General features: G+C 36.0%; 1 pseudogene; it reads left to right on the top strand.

Annotated features, from left to right (window-relative positions):
- The first annotated feature begins 2,516 nt into the window (after window positions 1-2,516).
- On the top strand, window positions 2,517-2,631 carry LOC112484923 (annotated as a pseudogene).
- The last annotated feature ends 21,691 nt before the right edge of the window (window positions 2,632-24,322 follow it).

Below are 24,322 nucleotides of genomic sequence, written 5' to 3'. Positions count from 1 at the left end.
TTTAAAAAGACTGAAATCATACGAAATATCTTTCCTGACTACAATGGAATGAAACTATAAATCAATAGCAGAAGGAAAACTGGAAAATTCACAGATATGTGGAAATTAAAAAATATACTCCTGAACAATCGATGGGTCAAAGAAGAAATCAAAAGGGAAATCAGAAATATCTTGAGAAAGATGAAAACTAAAGTACAACATACCAAAACTTATAAGATGTAGCAAAAGCAGTACTAAGAAGGAATGTAACAGTTATAAACACCTACATTAAAAAAGATCTCAAATAAACAACCTAACTCTACACCTCAAAGAACCTGAAAAAGAAGAACAAACTAAGCCCAACATTAACAGAAAGAAGGAACTAATAAAGATTAGAGTAAAAGTAGACAAAATAGATAATAGAAAAATGATAGAAAAAATCAGTAAAACTAAGAGTTGGTTTTTTGAAAAGATTAATTTAATTGCAAACCTTTAGCTATACTAAACAAAAAGAAGAGAAGACCCAAGTAAAATAAAAAATTAAAGAGAAAAGATTACAACCAATGCCACAGAAATAAAAAAGGATCATAAGAGACTTCTATAAATAATTACACTAGGAGAAATGGATAAATTCCTGGAACATAGAACCAAACGACACTAAGTCATGAATAGAAAATTTAAACAGACCAATAACGAATAAGGAGATTGAATCATAATCAAAAACCTCCCCAAAAAAGAAAAGCCCAGGACCAGATGGCTTCACTGGTGAATTCTACCAACTATTAAAAGAAGAATTAGTGCCAATCTTTCTTAAACTCTTCAAAAAAATCAGAATGGAGGGAACACTTCTAAACTCATTTTATGAAGCCAAAATTACCCTGATACCAAAGCCAGATAAGAAGAATACTAGAAAAGATATTATAAGCCAATATCCATGATAAACACAAATGTAGAAATCCTCAACAATATAGTAGCAAACTGAATTCAATAGCATATTAAAAGGGTCATACACCACGATCAAGTAGGATTTATTCCTGGGATGCAAGGATGGTTCAACATATACAAATCAATTAATGTAATACACCATATTAACGAAATGAAGGATAAAAATCATATGATCATATCAATAGAGGCAGAAAAAGCACTTAACAAATTTCAACATCCTTTGATAGTAAAAACTCTCAACAAATTAGGTATAAAAGTAATGTACCTCAACATAATAAAGGCCATATATGACAAGCGCATAGCTCAGTGGTGAAAAACTGCAAACTTTTCTTTGAGATGGGGAACAAGGCAAGGATGCTCAGTCTCACTACTTCTATTTAATGTAGTACTGGAAATTCTAGCCATAGTAAAATTATTTCTGTGTACAGATGACATGATCTTATATGTAGAGAACCCTAAAGATTCCACAAAAAAAAACTAAAACTAATAAACGAATTCTGTAAATTTGCAGGATACAAGATCAACATACAAAATTTAGTCGCATGTCTATACAATAAGAACAAACTATTTGAAAAAGAAATTAAGAAAAATATTCCATTTACAATAGCATCAAAAGGAATAAAATACAGAGTAATAAATTTAATCAAGGAAGTGAAAGATCTGTACACTGAAAACTATAAAACATTGATGAAAGAAATTGAAGAAGACACAAATAAATGAAAAGATATCCTGACTTGAAAGAATTAATATTGTTAAAATGTCCATACTACCCAAAACCATCTATAGAGTCTATGAAATCCCTATCAAAATTAAAACAGCATTTTTTTTATAGAAACAAAAGTAAGACAGTCTTAAAATTCATATGGAATCACAAGGGACCGCAAATAGCCAAAGTAATCTTGAGAAATAAGAATAAATCTGGAGGCCTCACACTTCCTAATTTTGAAACATTTTGAAACATACAGTAATCAAAATAGTATGGTACTGTCATTAAAAACAGACACATAGATAAATGGAACAGAATCGAGAGCCCAGAAATAAACCCATGCAGATATGGTCAGCTTATCATTAACAAAGGTGCCAAGAAAATACAAAAGAGAAATGATAGTCTCTTCAATAAATGGTGTTGGGAAAACTAGATAGCCACATGAAAAAGAAGGAAATTGGACCCTTATACTTAAAAATTAACTCAAAATGAATTAAAAACTTAAACATGAGGCCTGAAATTGTAAAACTCCTAGAAGAAAGCATAGTGGGAAATCTTCATGACAAAAATCAAAGGCAACGAAAGCAAAAATAGACTACAAAAAAAGTAGGATCATATCAAACTAAAAAGCTTCCACACAGTGAAGGAACCAAGGAACAGAGTGAAAAGTCGGTCTATGGAATGGGAGAAAATATTTGCAAACCATGTCTCTGATAAGGGGTTAATATCTAAAATGTATAAGTAACTCATATAACTCAATAGCAAAAATAAAATCTGATTTTAAAATGGGCAAAGGCTGGACGTGGTTCCATAGTGTAGCCATTAGCACATCTGCTTTACACACAGAAGGTCCTGGATTCGCGCCCCAGTGGAGCCATGGTCCATGGTCTCCGGCCACGCCACCCTGAACAAACCCGATGTCTGACTCGGAAGCTAAGCAGGGTCGGGCCTGGTTAGTACTTGGATGGGAGACCACCTAGGAAGACCAGGTGCTGTAGGCATAAATAATAAATAATTTAAAAAATGGGCAAAGAACTTGAATAGGCATGTCTCCAAAGAAGACATACAAATGGCCAACAGATATATGAAAAGACGCTCAATACCACTAATCATTAAGGAAATGCAATCAAAACCACAATGAGATATCACTTCACACCTATTAGAATGGCCATTATTAAAAAAAAAGAAGAGAACAAGAGTTGGTGAGTATGTGCAGTAATTGAAACACTTGTGCACTGTTGGTGGGAATGTAAAACGATTTAGCTGCTATGAAAAACAGTATGACAGTTCCTCAAAAAATTAAAAATAGAATTACATATGATCCAGTAATCCCACTCTGGGTATTTATCCAAAAGTATTTATATCAGGATCTCAAAGAGATAGCTTCACTCCCATGTGCAACATTATTCACAATATCCAAGAGGTGGAAACAACCTAATGTCCCTCAACAGATGAATGGATTTTTTTAAAATGGTATATAGATACAAAGGAATATTATTCAACCATAAAAAAAGAAGGAAATACTGTCACATGGTACAACATGGATGAACCTTGAAGACATTATGCCAAGGAAATAAGCCAGTCACAGAAGGAAAAATACTACTTATATTCCACTTATATGAAGTACCTAAAGTAGTTGAACATATTGAAGCAGCAAGTAGGTTGGTGATTGTTATGGGCTAGGGGAGAGGGAGGTGGGGAATTGCTGTTCAATGGGTATAAAATTTCAGTCATGAAAGATGAAAAAGTTCTAGAGATCTGCTGTACAACGCACTTATAGTTAACAATACTGTACTTTACACTTAAAATTTTAAGAGGGTAAATCTCATGTTACGTGCCTTTTTACCACAGTGAAAAAAAAAAAAAAAGCCAAGGCAGAGCCGGAAGACATTAATAGTAAATGCTATCAGTTAAGTGCATTCCATACAGCTGAATGGTAAATTCCTTTTTGAACATCAAAGCAGCATACCTCCATGGCTACTATACTTTCCTTGTCCTGCTCAACATTTTTAGTAGCAGTGACTGAGATAAAGTCATAGAATGATAGATACTGGCATACCTGCACGCAGCTGACTCATAATGTGAAGATAGCCCTTACGATAGGCAACTAAATTGAGTTTGAAAGCTCTCTTGATCTCTTAAACAGAACTGGACTGAATCCAACAAGATGAAATTCTACAAGGATTTAGATTAATGATAACCAATTATATAAGTAGTAATGCTGAAAATATTTTTTCATTCATGTGCAAGGAAGGATCTGAAAGTTTTATATGACTACAAGACCAAAAACGATGCAAGAATGTGTGCTATGGCTACTTAAAAAACAAAAACAAAAAAACAAAAAACAAAACAAACAAACAAAAAAAAACAGAAAAGACTGTGGCCACATTAATAAAATATAGTGTCTAGAACAAGGGAGGTGATATCCCATCTAAAGTAGGTATTCTCTTCTGAACATCAATATTTAAGAAGGGCACTCACAAATTAGACAATGCTCAGAGAAAGATGACCAAGCTTTTGGAATGTAAAGGAACCATGTAATATTAAGAACAGATGAAGGAATAGTGTCCATTCGTTTTAAGATATCTTAGCACTCTGTAGCTCTTTTGCGAGGACTTTATATAACACTGTAAAATAAATAAGTTTTAGTTGTACAGATGTGTTCCAATTTCTTTAACTTTTAATTTTAAGATAATTACATATTCACAAGAAGTTGTAAAGATAGTACAGAGAGGTCCCATGAGCACTTTACTCAGTTTTCCTCAATGATTACATCTGACATAATGATAGCACAATATCAAAACCAAGAAATAGACATTGGTACAATGTACATGAATAGTTCTGTGTCATTTTGTTACATGTGTAGATTTGTGTAACCACCATCATGGGTTTTATTGGTTTTTTCAAAGAACCAGCTTTTTTGTTTCATTGATTTTCTGTATTATTTTTGTTTTCAATTTAATTAATTTCTGCCCTTATCTTTATTATTCTATTTCTTCTACTTGCTTTGGGTTTATCTTGTTCCTTTTTTTCTAGGCTCTTGAGGTGAATGCTTAGAGTACTGATTTGAGACTTTGTCTTTTCTGATGTAAGCATTTGGTACTATAAATTTCTCTCTTAGCACTGCTTTAGCTGTGTCCCATAATTTTGATAGAGTGTGTTTTAATCTTCGTTTTCATTCAATTCAATGAAATTTTTAAAATGTCACTTGAGACTTCCTCTTTGACACAAAGATTATTTGGAAGTGTTTTGTTTAGTTTCCAAGTATTTGAAGATTTCTCTGTTATCTTTCTGAAATTGAGTTCTAGTTTAATTATGTTGTGGTCAAAGAACACGCTATATGATTTCAATTCTTCTAAATTTGTTGAGGTTTGTTTTATGGCCCAGGATATGTTCTAGCTTGGTACATGTTCCATGGGCGCTTGGCAAGAATGCGTATTCTCCTTTTATTAGGTGGAATGGTCTATACATGTTGATTAGATTATGTTATTTGATGATGGTGTTACGTTCTTCAATATCCTTGATGATTTTCTGTTTCTTGTTCATTAATTTTTGAGAGAGGAGTGTTGAAGTCTCGAACTATAATTGCGTATTTGTCTTTTTCTCCTTTCAGTTCTATCAGTTTTTGATTCACATATTTAGCTGCATATAGACTTAGGGATACTCTCTTCTTGATATATTGACCCTTTAATTATGATGTGATATCACTCTCTGTCCCTGGTAATTTTCTTTTCTCTGCAGTCTACTTTATATGATATTAATATAGCCACTCATACTTTCTTTTGATTAATGTTTGAATTAGATAGCTTTCCTCTCTTGAATTATATAGCTTTTCAACCCACCCATATCATATTTGAAGTGAATTTTTTATAAACAATATATATTTGAGGCGTTTTTTATCCATTCTGCCAACTCTGTCTTGTAACTGGTATATTTACGCCATTTAAATTTAATGTAATTGTCGATATGTAAAAGCATAAGTCTGCCTTTTTACTTTTTGATTTGTTTATTCTCTGCTTTTCATTTCTCTGTTTTCTTTTTCTTGCCTTCATCTGGGTTACTAGAATATTTTTTAGAATTGCATTTTGATTTATCTATAGTGTTTTGATTATATCTCCTTGTATAGTTTTAATTGATTCTTCTAGATCATAAATATATGCACAGTCTATCAGTGTCATCATTTTTCTAGTGTGAGTGAAGTGTAGAAACCTTATTTCCTTTTACGTCCCTTTACTTTCTGCAATTTATAAGATAATTGTCTTAAATGTTTCCTTTATATACATTTAGAACCATATAAGGCAATGTCATAAATTTTGCTTCAAATATCAAACATAATTTATAAAACTCTAAAGGAGAAGGAAAATCTATTGTATTTACTCATATTTTTGCTCTTTCCTTTGTTCTTTCTTCCTTCTTGATATTCCAAGATTCTTTTATCATTTGTTTTGTGTTTAGGGAACTTTTTCATTTTTTCCAATAAACTTTGTAATTTATTTTATTTTGTTTATTTTTTTAACTTTTTAAAAATTAAGTTTATTGGGATAACATCGGTTAATACAAATATATAATTTTCAGTTGTGCATTATAAGAGGGAACTTTACTTTTAGCCATTATTTAGGGTTCATCTGCTTGTGACACATTCTCTTGGTTTTCCTTCATCTGAGATCATCTTGTTTTTCCCCTTTACTGCTAAAGTATATCTTCATTGCATATAGAATGCAGAGTTGACAATTCTTTTCCTTCAGCCTTGAAAATGCTGTGCCACTTCTTTCTGGCCTCCATGTTTCTGATGAAAAATCCACCGTAATTCTAATGGTTTTTCCCCTATAGATAATATGTCATTTTTCTTTATCTGCTTTCGATAATTTTTTTTTTTTGTCTTTAATTTTCGGAAGTTTGACGTGTCTTGGTGTGGATTTCTTGAGATGTATCCTAATTGAAATTCAGTCAGCTTTTAAATCTATAGGTCTTTTGCCCAACTGGGGAAATTTTTAATCATTCTTTCTTTGAATACTCTTTCCTTCTTTTTGGGGGATTCTGATGACAAGAGTTAGCTATTTTGTCATAGTCCTATGTGTCCCAGGGGCTCTATTTTTTTTCAGTCTGTTTCCTCTCTGTTGTTCCAATTGTGTAATTTCTATTTCATATCTTCAAGGTCATGATTCTTTCCAATTTGCTGTGAAAAACCATTCATTGTGTTTTTTTATTTCAGTTCTAAAAATTCGATTGTGTTATTCTTTATATCTTGTATTTATTTGCTCAGACTTCTGTTTCTTTGATGAGACTCTTTTTTCACTTGTTTCAAGCATGTTCATAATTACTTACTGAAGCATTTTGATGACGACTGCTTTAAAATCCTTGTCAGATAATTCTAATATTTTTGTCACCTCAGTGGTAGCATGTATTGATTGTATTTTTCAAATTAAGATCTTCATAGATCTTGGCATGGGTGATTATTCTATTGAAGCCTATGTTGTGAGACTCAGGATTTTATTAAAATTGTGTGTTCTAACAGGCCTCCTCTGCCACCAGTCTTGTCAGAGATAGGGTATATCACCTCATTACTGTTGGGTAGGCCTAAATGCCCACATTCTCTACTTAGCCTATATTGACACTGGGGAAGTGGTGAGGAAGAACCCCTTGTTACTTCTGGGTAGGTATGAGAATTGAGACTCCCCATTAGACCTCTACTAATATGATTCTGGCTGGGAGATGGAGGGGGACCTCGTTACTACTCCCCATTTTGCTTCTGTTGACACCAGTACAAGGTGGCCTTACCGCTAAGCAATGTTTAAAGTCCTGACTCTCCAGCAGGCCTCCTCTGATACCACCTCAGCAAGGAGGGGAATGGGCTTTTCATTACTGGTAGATAGAGGTGTAAGTCCAGGATTCCCCAAATGATCTCCATTGACACCAGAGAGGGGGGCCTTGTTACCACCTTACCACCCACTAAGGATGCAAGTCCTGGCTCCCCACTTGACCTTCTCTGACACGCCCCCAGTGGAAACTTGGAGCCCCCTACTTATAACCTGGTGAAGGGTAGCATTTCTGGATTACCAGCTTCTCTAGTATCCAGAAGGATAGATGAAGCAAAAATAAAAATAAAATCCGGGGAATTCATTGCCAAATCATTCCCCAAGTCCCAGGTCCCTAGACAGTCTGCCTTCCCTCCACCTTTCAGAATCTTTTTATGTTTTATATATAACATCCAGGGGTATTAGCTATACTTAGCGGGAATGAAAAGGAAAAATACTTCTACTCTTATCTTTCCAGAATCAGAAGTCAAAATAAATACATTTTTATGTATTTTGTTTCACTTTCTAGACAATGAGCTTCATGTTAGCAAGGATCACTTCTGCCTTGTTCATTGAGGTATGCTCAACTCTTAACACGGTGCATGGCACATAATTGATGATCTATAAATATTTGAAAGTAGAATAAATATTTAATCAGAAAAGACAAAACTTTGAGGAAACCCAAGAATTTCCTTCATATATCCATGAAGTTGTTTTATCAAAGGGTTCAGTTTGTTTTGTGGCATTTATTACCAGGAATAGAGATAGAAGCAGGGGTAGAAAGTACAGAGTAACAGGTTTTGGTTAATAGAAGGATCTATTTTCTAACAATTAGACCTTTCTAACAATTCAATGAGGTAGTGAGTTTCTAGCCACTGGGAATATTCAAGCAGAAGTTGGGTGACAAATCACTCTCCAAGGTCACACTGGTGGAGATTCTTCTACCATGTGGAAGTTTAGATGAGTTAACCTCTATGCCAGTGCTTTCCAAATATTCGTGTGCCTAATACTCACCTTGGGCTCTTGTTAAAATGCGAATTCTGATTCAGTAGGTCTGAGATGGCACCTAAGATTCAGCATCCCTAACAAGCTTCTAGGTGATGCTGATGGTGCTGGTTCACAGACCACACTCTGAGGAACAAGTTTCTCTGCCTCTCCTCAATGACTGTTCGAATCAAACAAATTAAATAACTGGTTTTCTGTAAAAAAGAAATATTAACATCTGAACTCAGGCCATAGATGTCTGTCCCTCTAGTTGGCTGAGACATGAAAGAAAACATGGATACCCTGAAATGCAGCATTCTTACCAACAGAAAACGTGTCTCATGCACTTCTCAATTTATGTCTTAATTCTATAGTTTGGGCACCAAGGCCTTTCCTAAACCGTGTTCCCCAAGATGCCAGCCTCCTGCAAGTTAACAAGGCCTCTTGAAGAAAAGGGATTCTAAGGTCAATTGAATTTGGGAAGCCTTTAGCCTGCACTTCTGGAAATTTACAAAGCCCATTAATTTCCTAACGACTACAGGAGTCCTGAAGTGAAGAAATCGGCATAATTTTGTTTAGCCTAAGCATATTTGACCCCCAAATCTCATAACACCTATTAATACCTCAAAGGCCAGCAGAGCACATCTGACCCAGGTAGGAAATGCTATTCACAGTGAACTTTGGTATTTTTTACTCTCATAATATATTATAGAAAGTATATTATTATGCTAGTGTTTAAAGCAGGTATGCCTTCTCAGGAAAACAATTAAATCCTTAACCTTGAATATGAAACCTCTTGTCTTAGTTTGGACTCTCCAAAAGCAGACCCCATGACAAGGATTTGAATACAAATTGTGGAAGTAGGGGGAGATGGTCTCAGGAAGCATTGGGAGGGGAGTGGGAAAGTGAAATTGGGAAAAGAAGGAAGCCAAAAGTGTGAGTTATTAAGCGGGTTATAGTTATGGGCAACTGGAACTCAATCCCACTGGAGAATACACCTTACGGTTGTCTAGTCACCCCCTCACAATGAAGAAAAGAAGCTAAGGTATTTATCCTAAACTCCTGTGCTACTCCCAGGGGTGTTAACTCTCTGGCATTTCCTGCCTGCCCTACCCTGCCCACAACTGAGCGAAAGCACACAGGCTGACTCACAGGTGCTTACCAGAGGGAGCCTTAGATTTATATTGAAAAAGTAAGTGCCAAGGGGCTATGAGTGGGGCACTGACAGTGTCTGCCACATCCCTGAATTCTAAACTCTAGAGTCTTCTTGGCTCTAGTGTAGTTAAATATACAACCCCATTAGTAAAATATTTTTGAAGATACTGAAACAAGCTATATATATTAGATCCAAGGAGCCACCTAAATGACCGGATTCACTGCAGTAAAATGGAACAGGCTGAGGGTACTGACACCTCAAACTGCCCCATCACTCCCTGGAATGGCACAAATGCTAGTGGGACAGACTCAGCTGCAGGGATGTGGGGCACAGACCCAGCTTCTAGGATGAGAGTAGTCTAATATAACAGACAGCCCATGGCATCTGACAGCTATGGCAAAGCACGACTGACAGTGTGATCTAGGCAGCATTAGCATGGCCAAAAAATGGGTAAACAAAATGTCGCTAAAGGTCCTCAGAGCACATCATGGGAATCCAGGCATAGGTAATGCTTAGAGAGCCAAGAGGACAGACAGGCAGTGGGTGACAGAGTCATCTGTCTCCATTAGTAGGGGTCAATCACTGGGAAGGGTTTGGGCATGATTCTGGATTCTGTGAGGGAGCCTACCAAGACTAAGTCAAGGCCCCCAACCTTAGGAACCAGACAGGTCCCCAAAGCAGAGCCTTAAATACAAAAAAACAAACCCAAGACCAGGAGAGGATCAAAAGTAGAACTGCAGCTTCAAGTTAGAGAGACAAAAAGCCCAAGGTCAACAGCAAGGATTCTCTTTTTCTGGATCCCAGCATATGGAGCTAGGGCTCCTGAGATAGTCCAACCTAAGGCCAGAATTTGTCCTGGAGTTTAGGCAAGGCTGAACCAACAGATGAACATGAAGGAGCAGGGAATGAAGTTCTCTGAGACCAGGAGTCAGGCAAGGCCTGGCCCCATACTGTGACATCTGCAGTCAGGTGGTCAGGGGTTCTTACCAAAACCCACCCACCCATCCAACCCAATGCCTTCTTCATGGTCTTGCACATCCCTTCCTCTCCCTAAGACTTTGGAGCACAAAAAATGGCAGTCGGGATCCTGCCTACTGGTCTAGAAAGGCGGCTGACTTCTGGGATGGAAAATCATTGGAGCCAGTTGTTCTTGTGACAACATCCAGAGCTTCTGTCCTCTATAATTCACAGAATTTTCAGGCAATTTAAAAGGGCTCAATTTTTTAATATTTAAAATCATCTCTTCTCAAATTCCTCTGTTTGCCCCTTCTCCCCGCTTTCCCTTCAGATGACAATGTACGTGTCTATTTTGGTCAGTTTCCTGTTAACTGTGCTTCCTTTCCTCTTTCAATTCTTTTTATTCATCTTTTCCTTTCTGCTCATTTATTTGCTGTTATTTTTTTTTTTTTTTACCCTGAATTTGACCCCGGCAGGCTGTCCCCAGGCCCCTACCGCCACCCACAACAAGATTTGGATCTTTTCATTTATATTGACCACGGTGCCAGTAATTTCTTCCTTGTAGCACTTTCCTTACCCTTGTTTTCTTTGTGTTTTGTTTTGTTTTTAATCCTTCATTACTCAGCTTTCTATGGCAAAAGTTCAAGACAAAACTGCATATTTTTCTAAGATTTGTCTCTCTTTTAATTCTTCTGTCCTTTCTCCTCTTTGCCCTGGCTTCCTGAAAGTCTGCCTCAGGGATCCATTTTATATCTTTGTTTATACCAATAGCAAGTACTCCTTTACTGTTTTGAAGAACTGGTGTTTTTCAGCTAATGGAAAACTTGTTTCTCCTTTGAAAGCACTTGTTTTCCATATAAAAACACTGTATCAAAAGAAGCAGATAAACCTCTCTGATACTCATATTGAAATATTTCTGCATTCTCATCTCAGAATTCCAAATATGTGGCATCACCCGTATTTGGAGTCAGACTTCTGACAAGATGCCCTCAATCACCCACAGCTCCTTTATGAGTTTTTCCATCAAATATGACTTCAGTTATTCAGATGTGCCAGATGATTAGACTTGCCAGCAGCCTCCTAAATACTCAGCAGAGGAAACCTGATATGGTTGGGAGAGGCTGCTTAGGGGAGATTACTTTGCAGTGGTAAAAGTCAGAGGCCTAATGTCTGCAGAATTTTGTTCACTTCTCAGAAGTCCTTTGACTGTGCAATGTGGGGAAGTCACTCTAAATCCCTTTGTCTCTTTCCAACTGCAATACCCCATTACAGAAGTTCTATGAGAAAAAATATAAAATATTAACAAAATGCTTTCAACTTCTTGTATATTTCACCACATTGAATCTAGCAAACTACTGTTCCTCATTTTAGTCAGTCACTCTGGAGCACGGAACTGTTAGCAGTGGTAAGGCTAGCCAGAGGGCAGCCTAAGGGAGAGGGATACCCCTCCTTTTTGACCTGCTTGGAGAGGGGCAGGAACAGGATTGGGGCTCCTACAAACCCCTCCCTCACAGGCATCATGTATTTCTCTAGTCTTCTATTATTTTGTACATCCGAGAGTTCATATTTTTTTCACAGACTATATATTCCTTATTGCTCAGGTTAATAAGGGGCCGATAGATTAGAACAATGATGGAGAGGCAGCATAACATGTTGGTTAAGAATATACATTTGGGAGCCAGATGCCCTGGGTTTGATAGCTGGCTCTGCAATATGATAGTTTTGTGACCTCGGGCAAGTTATTTAACTTCTCTGTGCCTTGGTTTCCTCATCTGCGAATTTAAAATAATGTTATAAAGATTAAGCAAGTTAATATTTGTAAAGGGACTGCTTGGAACAGTGCCTGGCACATAGTGAGAATGTTAAAGAAAAACGTCCCAATTCTAATGTTTCTTATGTTACAAAATCTTTCTTGAAAATAATTGAATAAGATGTGACAAAAGACTCTTTGGAAATACAGCCTCAGATAGCAATGTGGAAAATAAAATGTAAACATAACAAAAAAAATTATTTAGAGAGTGTTAGGTAAACCATCAAAAATGACCCTGCTGGCAAGATTTCACACTATGAAACAATAACTCACTGATGGCTGTGTTGTTTATAACTGAAAGGAGGGAAGGACTAGGTGGAGGGAGGTAAAGGTAGAGGGAAAAAAAAAAAGAAGAAAGTTCTCTGAGTCTTTCATTTTTTACAAATATAGATCCAAGATCCAAGAGAGTTACTATAGAAATTTAGAAAGTGTGACATTGTATTTTCCCAATATGGCTGCATCAATATATGTATCCCATCCTACATGCTCTTCTTTCAATGTGACATTGATATCACTCCCACCAAGGAGCGGAGTCTGTATTCCCTCCCCTGGAATCTGAATGGAGGTGATCTGACCAATGGACTATGGTGGAAATGATGCTAATGTGACTTCCAAGCCTAGATCATAAAAAGGGACACAACTTGCACTATGTGCACGCTCTCTCACTATCTGGATACTTGCTCTTGGAATTCAGCCATTGTGCTACGTGGGCCATATGAGGAGGTGACGTGTAGTTGTTCTGGCTGACAGCCATCATCAGCCACTAGATATGTGAATGAGTGGGCCTTTCAGATGCTTCTAGCTCCCAGTTATTGATTCTTCTCAACTAAAGCCCAGACATTGTGGAGCAGAGACAAGGTGTCTCTGCTGTCTCCTGTATGAATCATTAACCCATAGAAAACGTAAGAGAAAATAAATGATTATTGTTATTTTAAGCCACCAAGTTTTAGAATAATTTGTTATGAAGGAATAAAACAATGCAGGAAGGCTATAAGAAAGTAAAAAAGTATGACTTCTAGAAAAGAAGAACATCAGAATTTTCCCATGAGAAATCCTATTTGAGCCTTTGGCATTCATACCACTTTATATTTAAGTCCTTCCCCCTTCAGCAAGCAAACTCATTGCTCTAAAATCTTGTCAAATGAACAAAGCTTGATCCAAGTCAAATTGGGAATCTCTGAACAGGTGGCATACTTGGGAGTCTTGAAAGCCCCTCACAGAGATCCAAGGCTCAGTTACCCAGGCTGCCACCAAGGACTGTATGAAGGAAGAGCTAAAGATTTTCAACTTGAGAGTAATTATGAAGTGACCTAGAGTCAGGAGCCTATCAGAAGCACAACGAACAATGTTCCGAACTTATTTTCTGTTCTGTTGGCTACAAGTGCATACAATAAATGTAAGAAATATAATAAAAGTAACTAAAACACCAGTCTACCTTCATTGTTTCCTAATTAAATATACAGGTAATCCTTATTTCATTTTAGACAAATTAAAAAGCAAAAATAAAGAAAAAACTAACATAATCCCACCACCCAGAGATATATCACCACTAATAATATCTTGCTGTATTTAAAGAAATATTGTGTAGATATTCACCTAGATATATATGAGAGTGAACATATGAAACATTCAGTTCTGTATCTCACTTTTCTCACTTAATAATCTATCTGTGCATTTTTCCATGTCAAGAAACATAGTTCTACTTTACTATTTTAACGGTCATATAGTAACCCATTGATTGAATATACCATAATTAATTTAGTCAATTTCTTATTATTGGGAATTTTGTCATTTCTGTTTGGTTTCTTTTTAAATAAATATTGTATATATTTAAGATGTACAACATGATGTTTTGATATACATATACACAGTTAAATGATTACTACAGCCAAAGCTAATTAACATATCCATCTCCTCATATAATTTCCATGTGTGTATGTGTGCGTGTGTGTATGTGTGTGGTAATAGCACTTGAAATCTACTCTTTTAGCAAATTTCCAGTATACAATACAGTACTATTAACTGTAGTCATGCTGTGCATTACTTCTCTAGAACTTACTCATCCTACATAAATGCGACTTTGTCCTCTTTAACCAATATCTCCCCATTTCCCTCACTTCCTCCCCAGTAACTACCATTCTACTCTCTGCTTCTATGAATTCAACTTTAGATTCCACATATATATATAAGTAACATCATGAGTATTTTTCTTTCTGTCTGGCTAATTTCACTTAGCATGATGTCTTTCAGGTTCATTCTTGTCACAAATGACAGGCTTTCCTTTTTTAAGGCTGAATAATATTCATATACATTTATATGTATGATATTTTCTTTATCCATTCATTCATTAATGGACACGTAGCTTGTTTCCATATCTTGACTATTATGAATAATGCTGCAATGAACATTAGAATGCAGCTCTTTCTATGAGATACTGACTTCATTTCCTTTGGATAAATACCCAGTAGTGGGATTACTTGATTGTATGGTAATTCTATTTTTAATTTTTTGAGGAACCTCCATACTATTTGCCATAGTGTCTGTACCACTTTACATTTTCACCAATAGTGCATGAGGATTCCCTTTTCTCTACCTCCTCTAAAACACTTGTAATCTCTTGTCTTTTTGATAGTAGCCATTCTAACAGGTGTGAGGTGGTATTTCACTGTGGTTTTGATTTGCATTTTCCTGATGATCAGTAATGTTGAGCACCTTTTCATGTACCTGTTGGCCATTCGTATGTCTTCTTTGAAAAAATGTCTATTCAGGTCCTTTACCCATTTATAATCAGGTTTTGTTTTGTTTTGTTTTTTTATTGTTGCTGTTTTGTTTATTTGTTTGTTTTGTTTTGTTTGCTATTGAGTTGTATGAGTTCCTTATAGTTTTTGGTTTGTTTTTTGACCATATGTAGTTATTCAGGAGTTACCTGTTTCTCTTCTTTGACTTTTTTATTACTACATATATACTTTTTAATTGATTTGTATGAACTATTTATGTTGTAAGGATATAAACCCATCATAGATATTGTAATTACTTTTGTTAAATGCTCATTCGTTTTCTAAATAGAAAATACCTTCAAACCTAATGATAATTTTTTAAAAGTGTCTGGCATCAACATAAACCGTATATGCTGAAAGATCTGGGGAAAGGTTGCCCTGAGTAATCCTTTTTATACTTTTTTGTACTTTCTAGATTTACTGAAATGAATAACTAACTTTATAATTTTAAAAAATATTCCAAAGAATTTGTTTTCCTTTTTTTTAAGTGTACAGAAATGTGTGTGGTCTATGTGAGTAAAATGCTAGAACCAAGAAACGGGTTGCAGGGAAGAGAGATGAAGGGTGAAGTTGAAAATGAAAATGGGGACCAGACCAACAAGAACTTTGGATTCCATGGCTGGGTTGCAGCCTGTAGTTGAAGGCTTTTAGACATGAAAGTGTTTTGATAAGATCTGTATTTCAAAAGGAGAGCTCTGGTTACAAGGAAGAGATAAAGTAGATTTTGGAATTAAGACGCCATTGGTGATGGTATCGGTGGTTTATTGCTGCATTAATGCTGTGTAGCAAAGAACCACAGAACCTCAGTGATATAAAACAGTGCTGATTGCTCACATCTCGGGTCAGCTGGAGGCCAGTTAGGCAACCTGCTGGTCTTGACAAGGCTCATCCACACATCTCAGTGTGGTTACCTATTGGCTGGTCTGGACTGGCCTTGGCTTGTCCGGACTGCATTCACAGATGTTAGTATAGCTAACAGGCTTGGAAGATAGGAATGGTATCTCTCTTCAGAGCAAAGGGTAAGCATCCTTACCTTCTATTATAAAAGATTGAAGTTCCCTAATCTTAGAGTTTTCCTCCTGTAATATAATCTACTGTGTGTGCAGGCATCCATCTGGCCCCATCCACATCACCCTCATCAGACTTGGGGTCAAAGAGAACTGATACAAATACTACTCATGCTCGTGCTGCTTGCTGGACCATGAGTAATAAAATTCTTTGCCTTCGACCCAAAAGTCACAAGTCTCCTGCCAGCACCCAGGAAACTGTGGCAAATTAATGGGATAAAAATCTCAGATACTTCACAGTTTTTAATTTTTTTTTCAGATTTATTGAGATATAATTGACATACGGCGCTGTGTAAGTTTAAGGTGTGCAGCATAATGACTTGATGAACATATATTGCAAAATAATTACCACAATAAGTTTAATTAATATCTGTCACTTCATATAACTGCAAAAAGTTTTTTTTTTCCTTGTGATGAGAACTTTTAGGATCTACTCTCTTAGCAAATTTCAAATATACCATACAGCAGGGTTAACTGTAGTCATCATGTTGTACATTATGTCCCAGAGCTTATTTTACAACTAAAATTTTATACCTTTTGACCACCTTCATCTAACCACCCCCTAGCTTCTGATAACCACAAATCTGATTTCTTTTCTGTGACTTTGTTTTTTGCTGTTGTTTTTATTGTTATTTTAGGTTCCACATATAAGCAAGATCATACAGTATTTCTTTCTCTGTCTGACATTTCACATAGCATAATGCCCTCAAAATCCATCCAAGTTGCCGCGAATAGCAGGATTTCCGTCTTTTTAATGGCTGAGTAGTATTCCATATATACCACATTTGCCCTTCACAGCTAACATTAGTTGCTTCTCCCTCTCAACCATTGGATCCATGAGAACCTTTCACAGCTATATTCTCAGTGCTGGACACAGGGATTTATTTAATTGTCACTTCAGAAATATTCGTCAAATGAATAAATTAATCATTTTTATTTACCCTTCATTTACCATAAAGAGACTGGAAAATACCATTTTACTTGATGTGGTCATCAATCTCTTGTCATTGTTTCTGCAAGTAAGCTTTTCTCTCCAGTACTTGTTAAGACAGTGGTATCGCAGTATTGGAGTACTTTGGTGTATCATAATTTAAAGCATTTTGGGGATGGTGCCTGATGCAGGGATTCTTTATATCCAACACAGTTATAAATGCGCTCTTATGGATGTTGTTCTCACTTTCCTGAAATGCACATACATATGAGCTTTGATTTCTTTATGTAAATTTTTCCTGTGGGCTTTACAAAAGAAACTTGTAATACTTCCCTGTACACTTGTTGGCTGGATTCCCAACTATTTGTCCAATTGAGTGGGTAAGCCCGGAAGAAATATGGGGAAAAATAAAAATAGGGAATCGACTGACTCAAAAGGAAAAACGTGGATAAACGTTAGGACAACTTGTCCATTCAACTGTATTATGCAAGTTTTCTGCAGCTGTCTACTCAGCTGCTGATGTCTGGGTTAAAGTTCAAAAAAGAAAGTTCTAAGTGCACATATTTTTCAATTAAAAAATATTCAAAACTCAAAGATTTTCCTACATTAAAAAAAACAGTGATGAATTTTAAAAAAGCATAAATGCAAGATAGAAGAAATTCAGCTGAGATTTAAACATCATCAATGTTTAAACTGTATTAATTTTAAAATCTCAGCCCTGGCAAATTTATAGAGCCTATCTCCTCCTTCTGACTCTGGCAACAGTCTCTGGGCTAAACGTGAGTCATAACTTGTGACATCGCAGACAGCATCTGCGAGGTGAGGAGTTTCACTTCTCACTTTGACTTATGTTTGCTTGTGCTGATTGGACAGTAGGGACATAAGAGAAAAGCAGATATGGGAATTGGGTTCTCCTAATTTCATCCCAAAGGCTCTGGCCTAAGCAATATTTAAAGATTTTTTAAAATGGAACAGATGAGATCATTTGAGCTTCAATAAATATATATATGCAATGAATACTTAATGTCACAGAACTGTACGCTTAAAAATGGTTAAAATGGTAAATTTGATGTTATGTATACTTTGCCACAATAAAAAAGACAATGGATTTAAACCTATAAAGTATGTTTAAAATTTTAAACTCATAGTGATATTTTAAAAGTAGCCACCTTGGAGGATGTAAGGTAACTGTAATTCCATCATCTGAAAACAAATAAAGGGAAAGAATCAAACATATATCTTGCTTTTCCTATATAAATTAGATCACTAGGTAACCAAATAGCACATCAGAGAAGCATCTCTTTGTAAAATTTTCCCAAATGGAAATAAAACATAATAAAATTATATTATCGCTATTTTGTAATGCTCAATACATTAATTGATCTAGGCAATGAGAATCAACAGCTGCTAATGTTGCAAAAAGAGACAAAATGTATCTCCTGAGAAAGAACTCAGCACTGCTTCTAGTCTTGCAAAAGAAACTCAACCTAAGTCTATTCGAACTTCTGAATCCAGCTGACTATTTTCAAGAAACGTGAGGGACAGAATATGTGTTGAAATGCACCATAAGTGTGCCATCAGCAAAATTCAAATTGTAGGAAACGCTATTGGTCAAATTGTCCATGTTGTTCATCAGGTAAATTATAAGAAAGAGTGAGGGATGAAGATTAAAAGAAATTTAAAGATTAAAAGAGATTTAAAAGATGAATCAATAATTTTTTAATGAGCAAGGCTCAGCTAGAGTGTCTAAAAATGCACACTTGTGTAATGAAGCCAGAAGGAAGTGTGAGGAATTTACTACTATAAAAATCAGAATCCTGGAAATAAAAGGACTTCTGGAATAGCTGGCAAAGTACTACTTTTTCACTTGGATGGTAATTATGAAGGTGTAGCCTTATAATAACTATTCATTTGTGTCATTTTCTATGTTTTATTTTATTATAAAAATATATTTAAGTGGGACATCCAAAATGAACTATAGTAATATGAGTCACCCAGGACTGCCATGAGGAAATAGCCAGCTGGTCAGAAAGAAAAATGATGAGAGAACTGGTGAGCCTCCAGAGGCCACCTAAGAGCCAAGAATTTGCCCAGCTACTTGTGGTGGGTAACAACTGGATTGTATTATGAGTTTGGGCCAAGACAGGGTTTTGAATTCCTGGCAGAAATGGATGGGAAAGGGCTCAGAAGTTGTTTTGAGCAAACCATATTTTAGTTCCTGGAACAATTTAGTTCTTTGGGCATCATAGCTGAGGCCAGCCAACTGCCAGCAAAAACTTGAATTGCACCTTCAATTCTGTGCTCTTTGAGGGCTATAAGTGAAGAAGTACTAGCTTTAGAGACCCCATTTCATTACAGAGAAGTGCTACCGTGTCTGATCAACAATGCACAGTACACTTAAATCTGTATCCAAGACAGCTTTTTGTCTACCAAAAAATCTAGAAAAGGTGAAGAGCTTATTACATAAATGATACCAAAAAGCCCAGATGTAAGTCCCCTACAGGAAGGCAGCATAAAATATCAGAGCAGGAGGAACAGTATGTTCTACCAAGGATTGTATTTAACCAATAAACACCGATTAGAATCCTAAAATCTAAAAATCTGACAATACCAATTGCTGATGAGGATGTGAAACAACAGGCATCCTCATTCATTGCTGGTGAGAATGCAAAAATAGTAAAGCCTCTTAGAAAGACCATTTGGTAGTTTCTTACAAGGATAAATGTGGTCTTACCACACAATAGAGCAATTTTGCTACTAGGTATTTACCTAACTGATTTGAAAGTTATAGCCATACGAAAACCGCCACATTAATGTTTATAGCAGCTTTATTTATAATCATCAAAAACTGGAGCAACCAAGAAGTCCTTCGATAGGTGAATGGATAAACAATGTACCATATGGTATATGGTACATCCATAAAGTGTAATACCATTCAGCAATAAAAAGGAATGTGCTATCAAACTGTGCAAAAAATATGGATACATCTTAAATGCCTATTGCTAAGTGAAAGTAGACAATCTGAAAAGGCTACACACTGTATGATTCCATTTAGATGATATTCTATAAAAGGCAAAACTGTACAGACCATAGATCAGTGGTTTCCTTTAAGGAAAGGGGAGAGTTGAATAAGTGAAACACAAGGGGTTTTTAAGGCAAGCAAACTATAGTATAATACTATTAATGGTGGATACATGACAATATGCATTTGTCAAAATCCATAGAACTTTACAAAATAAAGAATAATGTATGCAATTTTTAAAAAAAGTCATTTAGGAGGCCAGGGTATCCCAGGATAAAATATAGACTATGATAAAAGAATCTAACTGCATTACAAATGTATTAAATAACTTCACTGAAAGTAGTGGGGAGAAAGATGCTGACCTAAATAACTTTGGAAATGAGTAAATACTGTAAGACTAAATACAATAGGAACTGTATATAAGCACTACACTCTGATTGACTAAGTGGTTTCCCATGGGGATACAGATTAATAATTCTAATGCTCATCAACAAAACAAAAAGACAACTGATTGAAGAGGAGAAGATATTCACTAATGATACATCTGATAAGAAGTTAATATCCAAAATACATAAAGAAGTCATACAACTCAACAACAAAAAACTCCAAATAATCCAATTAAAAAATGGGCAGATGACCTGAACAGATACTTCTCCAAAGACAAATACAGATGGCCGATAGACATATGAAAAGATGCTCAAGGTCACTAATTATCAGAGAAATGCAAATTAAAATCACAATGAGATATCACCTCACACCTGTCAGAATGGCTATCATCAATAAATCAAAAAACAGCAAGTGTTGGCAAAGATGCGGAGAAAAGGGAACCCTCATACACTGTTGGTGGGATTGCGAATTGGTACAGCCACTATGGAAAACAGTCTGGAGGTTTCTCAAAAAATTATAAATGAATATACCTTTTGACCCAGCAATTGCACTTCTGAGTATTTGTCTAAAGAAAACCAAAACAATAATTCATAAAGATCTATGCACCCCAATATTCGTGGCAGTGCAATTTACAATAGCCAAGATATGCAAGCAACCTAAATGCCCATCAACAAACGATGGGATAAAGAAGTTATGGTTCATATATATAATGGAATATTACTCAGCCATTAAAAAAATGAACTCCTACCATTTGCAATGACATGGATGGACCTAGAGGTTATTATGCTGCGTGAAATAAGTCAGACAGAGAAAGATAAATACCATATGGTTTCACTTATATGCAGAATCTAAGGAACAAAAAGAACAAACTAATCAAAAACAGACTTACAAATACAGAGGACAATTTGGTGACAGACAGAGGGGCGGGGGGCTTGGAATTCTGGGAGAAAGGGGTGAAGGGTTAAAGAAGTACAAATTATTAGTTGATAGATGGTCACGGGGATGAGGAGCATGGCATAGGGAATGCAGTTAGCATTAATATATTGGCTAGGTGGAAAACTGGAAAACCAGAGGAGAGAAGGAACAATTAGAGGGATCATTTTATAAATTATATAAATGTCTAACCAATATACTGTATACTTGAAACTAATAAAATAAAAAAACAATTTTAAATTCTATCAGAAACAAAATATTAGCAAGCCCAATCTAAAATAATAATAATGATGATGATGATGATGATGATGTATATGTATACTAGAAGTGAACAATTAATAGATGGCAAATCATAGAAGCCAAGTTTCTCACTAGTAGAGTAGGAGGTTACAAACAAGCAAGAGGAGAAGGATCGAATGATCCATGTGGTATTGGATTAGAGTTGGAGACATCTCCATGGAAATGGAGACATCATGTTTAGCTTACTATAGATATAATGGATACACATAGACATATTTATAGATATGTAGATATACACTGTTTAATATACACACATATATTTCCTTGCTCCATCAGCTGAGAATGCCTAGATGCAATGATAGGCCAATAACAAAGAGCATACTGAGTGCCTAGATCTTGGTTTCCAATATTAATTTTCTAATTTAAAAAAGGAACCCAGGCTCTTTGGAGAAATGGCTGATTCTAGAGCTGGGGCAAGGAATATACAAAATGAGCCTAGAGCATCTTGTAGTGCCAGAATGTAAGAAAGTGCTAAACAAGTCTGTATTCTGGTCACACACACACACACACACACACACACACAGTAAGGACTATGTCAAAAGGATACAGGAGTCAACTGAATGACCTCCCAGTGGCCAAATCTAGAATAATTTAAGTGAAAAAATAAAGTAGTATTGGATTATAACCCAAATATCCATGAATCCATACTGATATAAATGACTGAGTAAATAAATAAATAAGGAAAAAGAAAGAAATGATCTTGTGCAGAAGAATTCCAAATAATTTATGTAGCTATTCTGCCCTCGAGGAGGTGGGACAAAACTCCCCACTCTTTAAGCGTGGGCTATGCATAGTAATATTCTTCCAAAGAGGACAGTATGGAAAGGGGGAAAAGGGAGTAGCTTACAGTGGAGAAACCTGACAAATACTAGCTCAGCCAGATAATCAAAGTCAGCATCAGTAGTGATAAGTCACGTTGATAGTATATACCCTTGATATAATGTGATTAGAATGGCACTTTACCTCTACGGCCTTCCTTCCAAAAACCCCAGTGTAATATTAGGAAAATATCAGACAGATCCCAATTGAAGGGCATTTTACAAATTACCTTACCAGTGCTCCTCAAGACTTTCAAGGTCATCAAAAGCAAGGAAAGTCTGAGAAAAGTCCTGTCACAGCCAAAAGGAGCCTAGGGAGACCTGACTACTAAATGTGATGTGGGATTCTGGATCTATCCTGGGACAGAAAATGGACACAGGGAGAAACTAAGAAAATATGAATAAAGTATGAACTTTAGTTAATAATAATGCATCAATATTGGTTCATTAATTGTGAAAAATATACCGTTGCAATGTGTTAAAACAGTGGGAGAAACTACGTGGGGTATATGGGAACCCTCTGCACTATCTTCACAACTTTTCTATAAACCTAAAACTATTCTCGAATAAAATGTTTATTTAAACTGTAAAATAAAGATTGTATTATATACTTTAGAGATTAAGTGATTAATTCATTAATTAATAATGATTAATTAATTCAAGTATTTATTGAGCACCTGCTTCATATCAGCAACTTTGTTAGAATTTGTAAGGGACCCTAATATAAGTTAAAATTTATCTCAGCCCTCAAGGAACTTAGACTCTAATAGGAAAATGCAGACACTAAATATCCCATAGGTTTGCTAAGTGATTTTCATTTATTGCAATGATAGAAGTTTTCATTTTACTGACTCTAATAATTCCCCTTATGCTACAGAAAGTGCAATAAGCAGGCTCGCCCATGAAGCCTTTCATGTTGAAAAAGAGAAACTCATTCAATGTCACAGTTTTCTTTATTTGCAAAATAAAGTAATATTGTAGAATGTCAGAGCTAGGAAGTCTCTTACAGCAGACATTGTGGATGCCATGCTCTTATTGCCTCGCCCTTAACTCGTTGATGGGCACAAGCCTGACTTCCAACTTACACCACCTTCATTTCTTTCCTGAGGGCTTTCTCTGGCCTCCAGAGCCTATTTTGCTAGCCAAGAGGTAGAAGTACCAGAAAATTAATGCTTCATGTGAGGGAGGCAGAAACTTTCTTCTACCCTTCAGTGTTCTTTCAGCTGGCCTAATAAATCTACATGAGACAGATTAACAAGAGAAAATAACCAAATTTAATTACACGTGTATATATGGGAACCCCACATACATGATAGAATTAGAGACCACACATAAATGAGAGATTCAGAGACAGAAATGGAAAATGAGGTATTCTGAGCTAAGGATAAGGTTAGGTGTCTTGGGGCTTCAGAGGAAGGAAAGTCATTCACAGGATGATAAGAGGAGCAGATGTTGAGTAATTAGATGTTTGCCGTGCCCTACAGACAAGTCTAAAGGTTACCTCTGGTAATCTCTTATTATCAGCAAGGCCCCTAATTTAAATTCTTCTAGGTAGTTAAGGGGGTCAGAAGTTTCTCTTGAGCCCACAAGGTTTCAGTTGCATTGCTCAAAAACAATCCTCATAACACAGAGGCACATTTTGAGATAACTCATTCTGAACCCCTATACCCCTAGGCCTAACCAATGACTGGCTGGAGGTGGTCTTTCAATACCCAAGCTCCCTGCCCCTAAGGTGGGATAACTCTGTGATGTGTG

Source organism: Pteropus alecto, unplaced genomic scaffold (genome assembly GCF_000325575.1).
Source record: "Pteropus alecto unplaced genomic scaffold, ASM32557v1 scaffold28, whole genome shotgun sequence".
NCBI classification, from domain to species: Eukaryota; Metazoa; Chordata; class Mammalia; order Chiroptera; family Pteropodidae; genus Pteropus; species Pteropus alecto.
The sequence above is the reverse complement of the archived record's forward strand: the minus strand, read 5'-3'. Positions and strand labels throughout refer to the sequence as shown.